We start from the raw sequence: 12,071 nt of genomic DNA, 5'->3' as shown, positions 1-12,071 counted from the left end.
CTGTGAAAAGTATGTCCACACAAAAACCACAATAAACTGTGTACATTGATGCAAATGGAATATTTATTCAGCATTAAGATGAAATGAGACATCAAGCAATGAAATGATATGGAGAGACTTTTAATGTGTATTACGAAGTGAAGAAAGCCCGCCTGAGAAGGCTACATGCTGTACGATTCCAACTCTATGATATTCTGGAAAACGCAAAATGATGGAGACAGTAAAATGATCAGTGGTTGCGAGTGGTTAAAGGGAGGGAGAGATGCACTGGCAAAACTCAATTTGTAGAGCAGTGAGACTATTGTGTATGGCTCTAGAGTGTAGTGGTGGATATCGAAGTCATTATACAGTTGTGCATTATACCGTGCACATAACTTATACGTGTTATACATAAAGTGCATAATACAAAGAGTAAGCCCTAATGTTAGTTATGGACTTGAGTTGACAATGATGTACAAACGTATCTCACTAGCACAGGATGTTGATGACAAGGAGGCTTGTGGTGGGAAAGACGCACATAGATAGGAATCTGTGTTTCCTTATCCAGTTTTGCTGGAAACCTGGAACTGCTAGTCTTGGGTCAGGCTGCTGTAACAAAAATACCATTGTGGCGTAAGCCAATAATGTGTTGCTCACGGCTCTGGAGACTGGGAAGTGGAAGGTCCAGGTGCCAACAGCTTTGGTGTTGGACAAGCCCTTCTTACTGGCTTGTAGACAGCTGCCTTGTCTCTGTATCCAGTGCACATGGCTAAGAGAGAAATCTCTCAATTTCTGAAAAAAAAAAAAAAAAAAAAAAAAAACATGGTCCCTTTTGTGCCATAGGTGCCAGAGATATTTCTTGGTGAGAGGTGGGTGAAAAGGAAAGGAATGCCAAAGAGAAGTCATCAAAGTGAAATGAACCGGGCCTGGGAGAAGGTAGAAGAGGATTTTGAATGAGGAGGGGGCGAGTCATAAAAAGGAAGACACAAAGGGAGGCATGAAAAACGCCCAAGAGTTTTAGGATCTTGCAGAGTCCTGGTTCCCTCCTCCATTTATTTCATTCACTCCTCATGACACTGTTGGGAATCCTCTACCTTCAGGGGAGCTGCCTGCTGGAGTGCAGGTGTGCGAATGTAGGTAAGAGGGCCCTAAGTGGCTGAAAAGTGCAATGGAACAGGCCCTCTCAGAGGAACCGCCAAGAGTCCTGGAGTGTATGGTCTGCTCTCTCCCACACTCAATCAGGCCCTGCGTGGGAATTATAGTTGAGTGGGGTAGACACTGAGAAGGCCTCCGCGAGGAGTAGATCCACTTGAAAGGAGCGGGTCAGTGGCTAAGCCAACACCATTCACAGCACAGCCCCCTGGGCCCCGCGCAAGGAGTCAGCCAAGAATCAGCCTGGAAGAGTTTTGGAATCGCAAACCCACCTGCAAGGTGAAATTCAGAATAACTGTGTACCTGCCCTGCCACCCGGGGTGCAATGATGCCTGAGTGAAAGTGGGAAGCCTGGGAAGAGTGGGCTTTCGCATTCATTCATCATATTCTGTTAGAAAAGTAATGTAATTAAAACCCCAATCGGGTGTGTGCAGGTTATTTCTCGAAGTATAGAGCTGCGACTCCCATAACCAGTGCCAGCAGCGGGCTGATGGGGGTGGGGGGCGGGCGGGCGGGCAGGGAATTTCCGGGAAGTCTTTCTGAGCAGCTGATGCCCATGCGTCGCCGTAAGAATGAATCCGTGTGAGTGTGGATTTTAGAAGAGGGAGACCGAAAACCTTCTCGATTGAGGGGACCCAAAAGCAGGGCCAAGCCTAGCCGAGAAGAAGGTGCGCCGCCAGTACTAAGCCCGGGAGGGAGGATCAGGAGAGGGAGGATCTCCGGAAGGAAACAGCGCTGATTTGATTTGCAAATAGAGAAATCCGTGTCCCGTAGGAACTTTGTGATGGGGAAGAGGAATTTTGCATAGCTTTTGGTACTTAGTCTTTTACCAGCTCCCCTTTTAACAAAGAACAGTGTTGGGGATTTCTAGCAAGATTAAAACGCTCTCCTGGCAGTGATGGGATTCGAACCCACGCCTCCGAAGAGACTGGAGCCTAAATCCAGCGCCTTAGACCGCTCGGCCACACTACCACAGCCTCGGGGGCTTTTTTCCATCTCTGAGTTACTTACCCATCGCAGCGTGCAGGCTCCAAATTCGGAATTTTTTCTTCTTCCGTGGTTAGAAGGGCTCCCCGCGCCGTCCTCGTGCACCCCCGCGGACCCGCTCCCCCCGCCGTCCTCGTGCACCCCTGCGGACGTGTGCAAACGCAGGGAGGCAGGGTCCGCCGTAGTCGCGCACCTAGAGAGGGGCCACAGTATAGTCGCCGGGTACCAGTGTGCGTGTCCCAGGAAGGCTGTGCCTTTTCTTTGACTTGGGCGATAGGACGCAGGGGTCATCCGCCCGGCAGCTTAGTGCAGGTGGAGGACCGGTGAGGAGCCCGGAGCTGAGCGCTCGGGCGGCGGGGAGCGAGGCCGCAGCTCGGACCCCGCGGGAGCAATATCGTGAGCCCGGTACCTCGGGGGGCGCCCCCCCTCCCGCTGCTCCAGGACCTCGGGGGGCGCCCCCCCTGCGAGCCCCGGGACCTCGTGGGCGCCCCCCTCCCGCGGCCCCCGCCCACGCCGCCCGCCTCTCCTCCTGGCCTGAGGCGGCTCCGAGGCGGTTCCCCAAGGCCTGGGGGCCTGCGGTTGGGTCCCGTGAGCTTCTGTCCTCGCCGCCGGGGGGGGGGGGGGGGGGGGGGGGGGGGGCGACAACGAACAGATGCGAAGTTCTAGAAGAGCTGCTTGGAAATGGGGCGCAGAGAGCATCACGTGGACGTAGAGGGTCGTGGGGAAGTGGAGCCAGAAAGTTGGGCCCCGGAGGAAAGGGCCTGGATGGACCCAGGTCACAGGTGGGCTCTTGGGCGCCAGGACCGCTACCTGCTGGGCCACGGCCTCTCCAGCCTCCCACCTCACCCCTCCTTGCAGACAAGGTATTAAGTACCTCCTTTTTGCCTTCTGCTTTCCTCTCTCTAGTTCTAGAGCTCCCTGGGCACAGACGGGTGTCCACCCTCCGCTCCAGGCAAGTCCCTTTCCCTCCAGAAGCTCCCGGAATCAGGAGCCAGGCACAGGCTTGGAGGCTGTCTGCAGGGAAGGCCACTGGGCACTGTCCAGTCTCACGGGAGGGTCAAAGGTGTGGCTTCTGCGCCCTACACCCTGGAGGCAGAGGGATTCAAACCCCTGTAGCTTTGGGGTGAAGGGTAGGACTTCCAAGAAATGTCACTTTGTGTTTCAGAATCCTCAGAGAAAAGCAAGTGTGAGCAGCCTGCCTTCAGCAGCACACCAAAGTTTTTGCCGCTTTGGAAAGACTAGGTTTTGTGTAACCACCTCAGTATGATAAGGAAGCATCAGTCACAAAGGGAGAAAACAGTCAGGGGCTTTTTATTACTTCAAAGAAGTGGGGAGGAAATGGAAAGGGGAAAGGTCAGCGGAGGGGCCTGGCTGGCTTAGTGGGTGGAGCATGTGGCCCTTGATCACAGGGTGGTGGGTTCAAGCCCCAGATTGGGTGTGGAGCCTACTTAAAATTTAAAAAATAAACAAAATATTTGTTGAACTATTATGCCTCCTACTGAGCCAGACAAGGAACTTGGGCCCATTAATAGGTCTTGGGAAGGCCTCATTGACACTTTTGATGAGCTCCCAGATGTGATTATACAGGCACGCCTGTGTCTGTGTTAGGGCACATACACATTTGAATAAACCACGATTTCTGTAACTATGTTTTAACTTAAGACAACAACAACAACAGAGATTCTCATAAGATGGAAGTGACCTGAGCCCTTCTTCATCAGGCCCTAAAAAGAAGCAGTCGACTGGAAAGAACCTGATTGTTACAGCAGAGCTCCCTTTGATGCTGAGATGCCGCATGTTCCGCATCCAAACTGACTGATGCGAAAGCACGTTCTTATCAGGAGAGAAAGTACCACACTCTCCCTTACCTGGCTGAAGTGTCTGGCCCCTTTCTGCACATGCTGTAAAAATCTTGTTGAAAATTAAACACTAATAAATAATAGGTTCCTTTTGATGAATGTAGCAGATAGTCCTTTCAGCATTTATTGAGTCCCTACTTTATATTTAGCTCCTACGTGGTCTACATGCTAATTACATCATCCGTCACAGTAGTGCTGAGTACAGCGACCTTTTACTTGCAAGTTTTCTAAAGTAAACGTTCAAAGGAAAGGAGAGGAGGGTAATCACTTTCCTCATTTTCAACAGGGAGAATCAAGCCTCTTATTTTTAATTTATATTTTTCCCTTACAATGTTCATCATCTCAGGAAACCAACCTACTATTAAGTCAGACTTACCAGAAGTCCGGCCACTATCTCTAATAACAGTCCAGGGGGCCGAGCAGGAATCCTGTAACAATCAGTCCCAAGTGGCCAAGACTTGATTAGTAACTGATGGCTTTCCTAACATTTGTTCCCGGAGCAACCAAAGAAAACCAACCATGGCCCCTAACCAATCACATAGGACACCTGCTTACAGATGGGCTGTCTACAGCTTCCCCGCGCCAAGAGTCCTCACTCAGCACTCCCCGAAGCCGCCTTCTTGTTTTCCCCTATAAAGCTTTTCCACTTTTCTGTCTGCCTCGGAGTTTCTGCCCAAACTCAAGTGATGATGACTGACTTCCTTGTGACAGCAAGCTCTGAATAAACAGCCTTTGCTTGCTGTCGTTTAGTTGGTCTTCATTTATTTCCACTAGAGTTAAAATTTTGCCAAATCAAAAAAGTTAAGGGAAGATGGAAGAAATACAGATAAATAAGGAAAAAAGTAATGAAACACAATCCTAAGACGCCTAGCAGGAGTCAAGTGATTCTAGAGAACTTCTAATTGGCCAGAGCACCAAGAACATGCCTTTTTCATGTTGTCCTCTGGAATGGGCTAGAGGAATGGGTTCTGAGACCCTCGAGTCAGGCCAACCCAAGTGAGCCGAGGGCACCGCGTGGCTGGAAACACGAGAGCCATTGATGTAAGGTCCAGAGACAAGCTCCAGGGGGAGGGGATAGGCCGTGTGCAGACCGAGCCTGCTGAGCAGATGTCTATTTATCCTGGGAGAAGGGTGACCGCATGTCCCTGACGCCGGTCGTGGGTGTGGACCTGGCTTCTCCTCTTGGAATGCTCCTTTGAGCCTTTTAAATTCCTTTCAGGTGTGTGGCTAGCAGGGTACAGTCACGGGGCGGGGGGGGGGGGGGGGGGGGGACGTCCGTGCACGCAGGGAAGAGAGCTTGCTGAGCCATGACGGGGTGAGGGCGAGGGCACGGAGGCCAGGAAAATGTCAGAGGAGCCAGGAATGCCCCAGAGAGTGAGAGAGGAGAAACCGCCTAAGCAGGGAGGGGCGGGGAGGGGAGGGGACAGAGAGGGGACGGGCAAGCCGCTGGGGAGCCGATTTTGACCCCTTAGCCATGTCGCCTACGGCCAGTGTCTCTGGGTAAAATGACATTAAAGGTGGTAGTAATGATGATGGTATCGAGCCCTTATTCCCAAAACAAGGACACCGTCTCTCTGTAAGGTTCTGTAGCTGGCCCAGGGCTTTCTAGCCACTTGGCTACATCCCCACGTCTACACACACCAGCACAACACACCACCCGGGACTCAGCATTTGTTCTGACTTGGTTTTCCTGCCCCAGAGAGAAAGTCAAGCACCCTGGCGTTTCCTCAAGGATTATGGCACCTGTCGCTAGGTGCAGAGGGATGCCCATGCCGTGGCCTCCGAGGTTTCCACTGCTAAAACGCCCCCCATAGGTCAATGGGGTACGGCGACCGAGCCTGGATTCCCCAGAGCAGAACTGCTGGCGATGGGTCCCCACGGCGAAGGTCCCAGTGGGGCCTCGAAGCCCCAAGGACCAGGAGCAAGCTCTTGCCCTCGCAGGCTGCACCGACTCAGGCCTCCCACAGAGCAGGCCCAGTGCCCGCAGGTGTTCACCTCTGTGTATCTCGGGGCTTGTCCACATTCTAACTGAGGCCACACGGCGAGGACTCATGGGACAGGAGGACCCGGAGCTGCCTGCAGCCTGACCTGGCGTCAGATGGGGTTTCCACCTGGACCAGCACTACATGGCCCTTGGCCCTCCAGGCAGGCTCTAGTTGCTGTTTGCAGAGTTTTCTGTACAGACAGTTCCTTCTGGAAGCTTCCCCACGTAGTCATTCCCCAACACAGAGGAGTCAGTTCAAAGCCTTGCAGTTCCCTTGCACACGGGGGGTGGGGGGGGGGTGGGGGTGGGGGGAGATATTGTCTGACAGAGAAAGACTGAGGTTTGAGCACCAAAATAGCATTGGGAGAAGCAGCTGTTGCCAACCCACAGAAGATGCTATCACCCCCTCTGCCCTGAACAGGTGCATATGTCATCCCATCTGAGGACATCGGGAGGCTTCTCCCTGACTCATCCCTGAACCAAGAATATCTGCCACGAATGCCTGATTTTGCCGATCTAGAGATTTCTCTTCCTTAAAAATGCGTAAGGTCAGTGGCATCATGTTTGACCTCAGCACAGCTGACAGGAGAACTGCAGGCGGTGTCTTCCTGTGGGATATGGGCTCTCAAATGTGGGGCGATGATCTAGGGGAAGCCAGTGGGGCCTGAAGTGAGAGAACTCGCCTGAAGCAGAACAAAGGCGGTGGAAGCTCATTGAATACGCCTCAGGGGAGCGGCGTGCAGGAGAGCAAAGGAGGAGCTGCGTTCAAGGCCCAAGGTCAATGGATGGGCCAGGGAACGGATGGAATGTTCCATTTCTGTGACTGTGCCTGGTTGTGGGTAGCCCATGGTCAGTAGGGCCCATGGATACTCCGATGTGGGTCACCCGATGGGCCTGTGTGGGTACCGCGGGTCCTTGGGTCTTGGTCGAGTCTCCATTGCTCAAGCCTATTGCCTGAGGGTGGCCTTGACACTGGAGACCTGGGGCCCTGGTGCCTCTACGCAGCCAAACCCGAAGGAGTCATGGAAGGTTCCTGGGCTTGTCATGAGAAACAATTGAAGGACAGACAGACATACGGCACAGCGGGTGAGCGGGGCCAGCAGGGAAGTTTATTAAGGCACAAGATACGCTCCTGGGATATGGGGGCGAGAGCAGGCGAGCGAGCACTGTGTCCAGGGGGTTGGGTTTCTCTCTTTTACCTGCAGCTGTTAACTAGGGGGTGGAAGTTCATTAGTTGGGGCGAGCAGCAGGTTTCCCACTTTTTCTTCCTGAGTCAGGGGTTTCCTGTCTTGGCCTCGCCGTCCTGGGCGCACGTCTGGTCTGGTCCCGCTTCTTGGGGAGCGCGGCGGGCACAGGCCTCTGGCCTTCCTGGAGGCTGGCATGGGGCCCTGCTTGCTGACCTCCCAGCTGTTGTGTTGGGCCCCGCCCTCCGACACAATGGGTCATAGGTCACAGAAGCCTTGCACATTTCTAGGCCTCGGACAAAGCAAAACATCAACAAACAGTGCTGGAGCAGGTGTGTGGGCAGAAAGCCTGAAGCTTACAGAACAGATTTGCTTCGCTCTTTGGGGGGTTGCATGAATCGGGGCCTTTTTCCTCATCCGTGATGATGATATTTGCAGTAAGAAATAAGTATAAGATCTTAATTTTCAGTTCCTGCTCAGTAGCTTATATAAAGAAGATTTTCAAAGAGTGAAAATCCTTTTTAAGAAGTTATATTATTTTCATGCCCAACCTGCACGTGAATCTGCGCATGTGTTTAAGGCAGGGTCACACTCTTCCTCCCCAATACCCGTTCCCCCCACTGCCTTGTCTCCCTAAATCCTCGGGGGGGAAGCAGTAGCTCCAAAGGACACACTTGGGGTGCGGGGCTCCGGGTCCAGCAAGGACAGCCCCGCCCTAGACTCCTGTTCACCCTGCGCAGAACCCGGCGGGAGGAGCCTCAGGGCCGGGCCCTCCTCCATCGGTCCTTTCTGGGCCCAGACGCGCGTGTTTCCGGGCGAGAGACCACAAGGCGGCCTGGTGGCTGCTCTTCTCAAAACGGAGTCTTCCCGAAGAATCCACGGGACCGAGGAGGGCCCCGAGCTGGAGGCCGGGCCTCGGGTCGGGCCGGGCTCCCCGCCGCGGCTACAAGGGGCGAAGACGAGCAGGGACGCAGGAGGTGGCTCCATAGCTCAGGGGTTAGAGCACTGGTCTTGTAAACCAGGGGTCGCGAGTTCAAATCTCGCTGGGGCCTGTGGTCCTTTTTTCCTGCGAGTCGCCTGGGGCCACTGGCCGGCAGGACCGCGGGGTTCCGGGCTCGCCTGGGGCCACTGGCCCGCAGGACCGCGGGGTTCCGGGCCGCGCCCCCGGGGCTCCACCGCCCTCCCCCAGCCCCCCTCCCCCCCCACGGGGACGCCCGGAGGCCGGGGCGAGGCCGGGGCGAGGCCGGGGCGAGGCCGGGCCGCAAGGCGGCTCGTTGGTCTGGGGGTGTGATTCTCGCTTAGGGCGCGAGAGGTCCCGGGTTTAAATCCCGGAAGAGCCCCGTTTGGCGGCTCCAGCCCGCGCACGCCCTCTCCGTCTCTGCGGCGCGCGCGGGGTGTGGAAGGGATGTGCAGGGGACGGGGCCTGCCCTGGGCGCGGGCGCGGCGCGGGTCATCGTTCCAGCGAGGTTGACCTGTGGCTGACCTGAGGCCACATCACAGTGGCTTTACTTTCTCCCTTGCCCTCCCTCCTCCCCCTCCCTCCTGTTTCCCTCCTCCTCCTCCCCCCTCCTCCCCCCTTCCTCTTCCCTGCTCGGTCCTCATTCTACTCGACCCCACTGGCCTTCTGTCTCAAACACAAGGCCCTGTTTCCTGTTCTAGACCTTTCCCTTGCTATTTCCTCTTCTTGGGATATTATTTCCTCAGATATTCCTATAACTTCCTCTTCAATTCCTTCTGTGCTCAAACGTCACCTCTTGAGACAACGTGCTTGATCACCTTTTCCAGAACAGCCCTCCACCGTCACTATTCCCTACGTTATTTTTTCTTCGCAGCACTTAATCATTTGACAGGATTATGTACATTCGTTTTTTTCCTTCTCTTTGCCCCTATTAGGATATGAAGCCCAGAAGGCCAAAGGTTTCATTATGCTTGCGTCTGTGCCCTAAGCACTCACCACCGTGTATGGGATGTGGTGGGTGATCAATGCGTGAACGAATGAATGAATGAGTGAATGCGTGAATGAATGAATGAGTGAATGAAGGCATTCCTGGACACACCAGCCGGCCTCCGGAAGCCACGACCCCATAACGACCCCATAACGTGGCGTTCGGGCCTCTGGGTGCACCCTGCGAGCCGGGCTGCGGGCTTCCAGGGACACAGGCCTCCTCGAGCCTCCAAGCCCCGGGGTGAGCCTCCCCGCACCTGCGGACGCCACTTACCAGGATCGGTACCGGTGATAAAGAGACTTTTTAATTTTTTAGCCAGACTCCCACGAAGGCTTCTTTGCTCTCTGAGGTTTCCTGTACAGTGTGCGTCCTTGCTCGTCCAGCCTGCGGTGGAATTTCAACCCCGATGGGCGAAAACAAGGCTAGGCCTGTGCTCTGAAATGTGTTGGGTAGGTGCTTAAGTCACGGGAACACGCAGGCCGTGGAGCGCCGGGCTGTGCGCCGAGCACCTCGCGCGTCGCTGAACCTGCCCCGAGGCTCCCGGGAGTAGCGGGAGGAGGTCGAGGCACGCAAGACGAGCCACCGGCCTGGGCCGCACCGTGGCGGGAAGCGGAGCCCCGGGGCCCTGGGCCGGAGCTGTCCCTGCAGGTGTCCCCCCAGATGTCCCTGCAGCCGCTCTCGCAGGTGTCCCCGCAGCCGTCCCCGCAAGTGTCCCCATAGCCGTCCTGCAGCCGTCCCCGCAGCCGTCCCCGCAGGTGCCCCCGCAGGTGTCCCCGCAGTCGCCCCCGTAGCCGCCCCCGCAGCCGTGCCCGCAGCCGTCCCCGCAGGTGTCCCCACAGCCATCCCGCAGCCGTCCCCGCAGCCGTCCCCGCAGGTGTCCCCACAGCCGTCCCCGCAGCTGTCCCCGCAGGTGTCCCCACAGCCGTCCCGGAGCTGTCCCCGCAGCCGTCCCCGCAGGTGCCCCCGCAGCCGTCCCCGCAGGTGCCCCCGCAGGTGTCCCCGCAGCCGCCCCCGTAGCCGCCCCCGCAGCCGTCCCGCAGCCGCTCCCGCAGGTGTCCCCGCAGGTGTCCCCACAGCCGTCCCGCAGCCGTCCCCGCAGGTGCCCCCGCAGCCGTCCCGCAGGTGTCCCCGCAGCCGTCCCCGTAGCCATCCCCACAGCCGCCCCACGCACAGCAGCGCACGGCCTTCCGCGGAGGGCACCGTCTTACAGGGCCTCCAGGCCGCTCTGCGGTCGTGCGGCCGGCGGGCTTCCTGGCGGCGGCGTTCCTCCATTCTCGACCGCCCGGCGGTGTCACTAACAGGCAGAGCGGGCCACACCCGCTCTCCGGTCGAGTGGAGGGCGGCGACGCGCGGGTTGCGGGCGGAGGGTGTGCGGGGCCGGCGCCTGACCCCGGGGACCAGGGCCCCGCGGCGTCGTTAGGAACCCGCGGCGAGATCACCGCCTTTCCAGGAACAACGGAGTGCGGAGGGCGGATACCCGGGGAACCCGCAGAGCAGCGCGGGCCCCGCTGCACAGCAACTAAAGAAAGCGGCGGAGTTCGCGCCCCGACGTGGCCGCGCCGCAGCGATCATCGCCGTCCGTCACGGGTGGGTCAGAAAAAAGTGGATGGCAGCGGTGGGATTCGAACCCACGCCCCCGGAGAGACTGGAGCCTTAATCCAGCGCCTTAGACCGCTCGGCCACGCTACCTGCCGGGGCCCGCCGGCGGAGGCGCACTCCCTAGCCTTGCCTTCCCTGCCCGGCTCCGCCCCGGCCCCGCCCCGGCCCCGCCCCCGGTGCCCAGGCCCCGCCCCCCGCCCGGTCAGTCGGTCCGCGGCTCTCCCGGTTCTTCCCTGGCCGCCCCCTCGCTGGTTTCCCGCGCCTGCTTCTTCGGGGCCGCAGGGCTTGAGGCCGGCGGAGGGAGCCCCGCGCTCCCGGAGCCACAGACTGGGCCGCCCGCCCCGCCGGGCAGCGCCGGGACCCGTAGCTCCGCGGGGGCGGGGGGGAGGAGGGGACCGCGGGGGGGCGCGGGGGGCGCGTTCCCTGAGCCGAAGGCGGGGCCCGGTCCGCCGCGCGCGGAGCCCCCGGAGCCCCCCGCCCTCCCGTCCCCCTGCGCGCCCCTACGCTGGGGCCTCCCCGCACCGCCGCGGCATCCCTGGCTCCCCCTGCAGCGGAAGCGTGCGGGGATCGTCCCCTTCGGGCCCGCGGATTCCTAAAAAAGACTCGTAGCCTAAGGAGCGCCGCCTTCGGGAATCTGCGCGCGGGCGCCGCGGTGCAGGCCCCCCCGCCAGGCCGCACCCCACGCCCGCGGCGGGGAGACGGGTCTCGTCGGACGCCGCGGGCGCCTCCAGAACTGCCTTTACTAAATGGGAGAAATGAGCGGCCGGGCGTGCAAGGCTCGTTGGTCTAGGGGTATGATTCTCGCTTAGGGTGCGAGAGGTCCCGGGTTCAAATCCCGGACGAGCCCTGTTTTTCTGTCGGGAGCCTGTGCACCTAGTGATGCAGGACCAGCAGGAGCACCTGTGCGCCTGGGAGCACCTGTGCACCTAGCGTTGCAGGACCACTGCCCCACCTGTGCACCTAGCGATGCAGGCCCCTGTGCACTTAGCGTTGCAGGACCAGCGCCTCGGGGAGCACCTGTGCACCTAGCGATGCAGGACCAGCGCCCCGGGGAGCCCCTGTGTACCTAGCATTGCAGGACCAGCAGCCCGGGTGTGTACGTTACTCTTCAGACGCATGCACTTGGCGTGAGTGACTCGGACTCGGACCAGATGCCATCACGTGTAATTCACACAGCGTTTCTTCTAGGAAGCCACTGTTTGTAAGATCGACCATGAGTTCTCTTCTGCCGCTTCTCGTGATCACCCAAAGTCGTGCATTCCGGATGGGGCGCGGGGTATTTTCTATCAATCGTCTTGCGTAACCCTGGATTTCCGTCCACTGCCATCACGGGGGCCCTCCCTTGGGTGCTGGGACCCCCGAGGGTGGCAAACACAGGGAG

The 12,071-nt window shown here is 58.2% G+C and overlaps 4 non-coding genes across 4 annotated transcripts; 2 read left to right on the top strand and 2 right to left on the bottom strand.

Moving 5' to 3' along the window:
- Positions 1-2,021: 2,021 nt before the first annotated feature.
- TRNAL-UAG (transfer RNA leucine (anticodon UAG)) lies at positions 2,022-2,103 on the bottom strand. Its single transcript has one exon. It is a non-coding gene; the product is annotated as a tRNA-Leu (tRNA).
- Positions 2,104-8,124: 6,021 nt separating this feature from the next.
- On the top strand, positions 8,125-8,197 carry TRNAT-UGU (transfer RNA threonine (anticodon UGU)). Its single transcript has one exon. It is a non-coding gene; the product is annotated as a tRNA-Thr (tRNA).
- Positions 8,198-10,698: 2,501 nt separating this feature from the next.
- TRNAL-AAG (transfer RNA leucine (anticodon AAG)) lies at positions 10,699-10,780 on the bottom strand. Its single transcript has one exon. It is a non-coding gene; the product is annotated as a tRNA-Leu (tRNA).
- Positions 10,781-11,465: 685 nt separating this feature from the next.
- TRNAP-AGG (transfer RNA proline (anticodon AGG)) lies at positions 11,466-11,537 on the top strand. The gene has a single exon. It is a non-coding gene; the product is annotated as a tRNA-Pro (tRNA).
- The last annotated feature ends 534 nt before the right edge of the window (positions 11,538-12,071 follow it).

The sequence above is a fragment of the Canis lupus genome, chromosome 15 (assembly GCF_003254725.2).
Source record: "Canis lupus dingo isolate Sandy chromosome 15, ASM325472v2, whole genome shotgun sequence".
In the NCBI taxonomy this organism is placed as follows: domain Eukaryota; kingdom Metazoa; phylum Chordata; class Mammalia; order Carnivora; family Canidae; genus Canis; species Canis lupus.
Note: the sequence above shows the minus strand (reverse complement) of the source record. Positions and strands in the feature narration are given on the sequence as shown.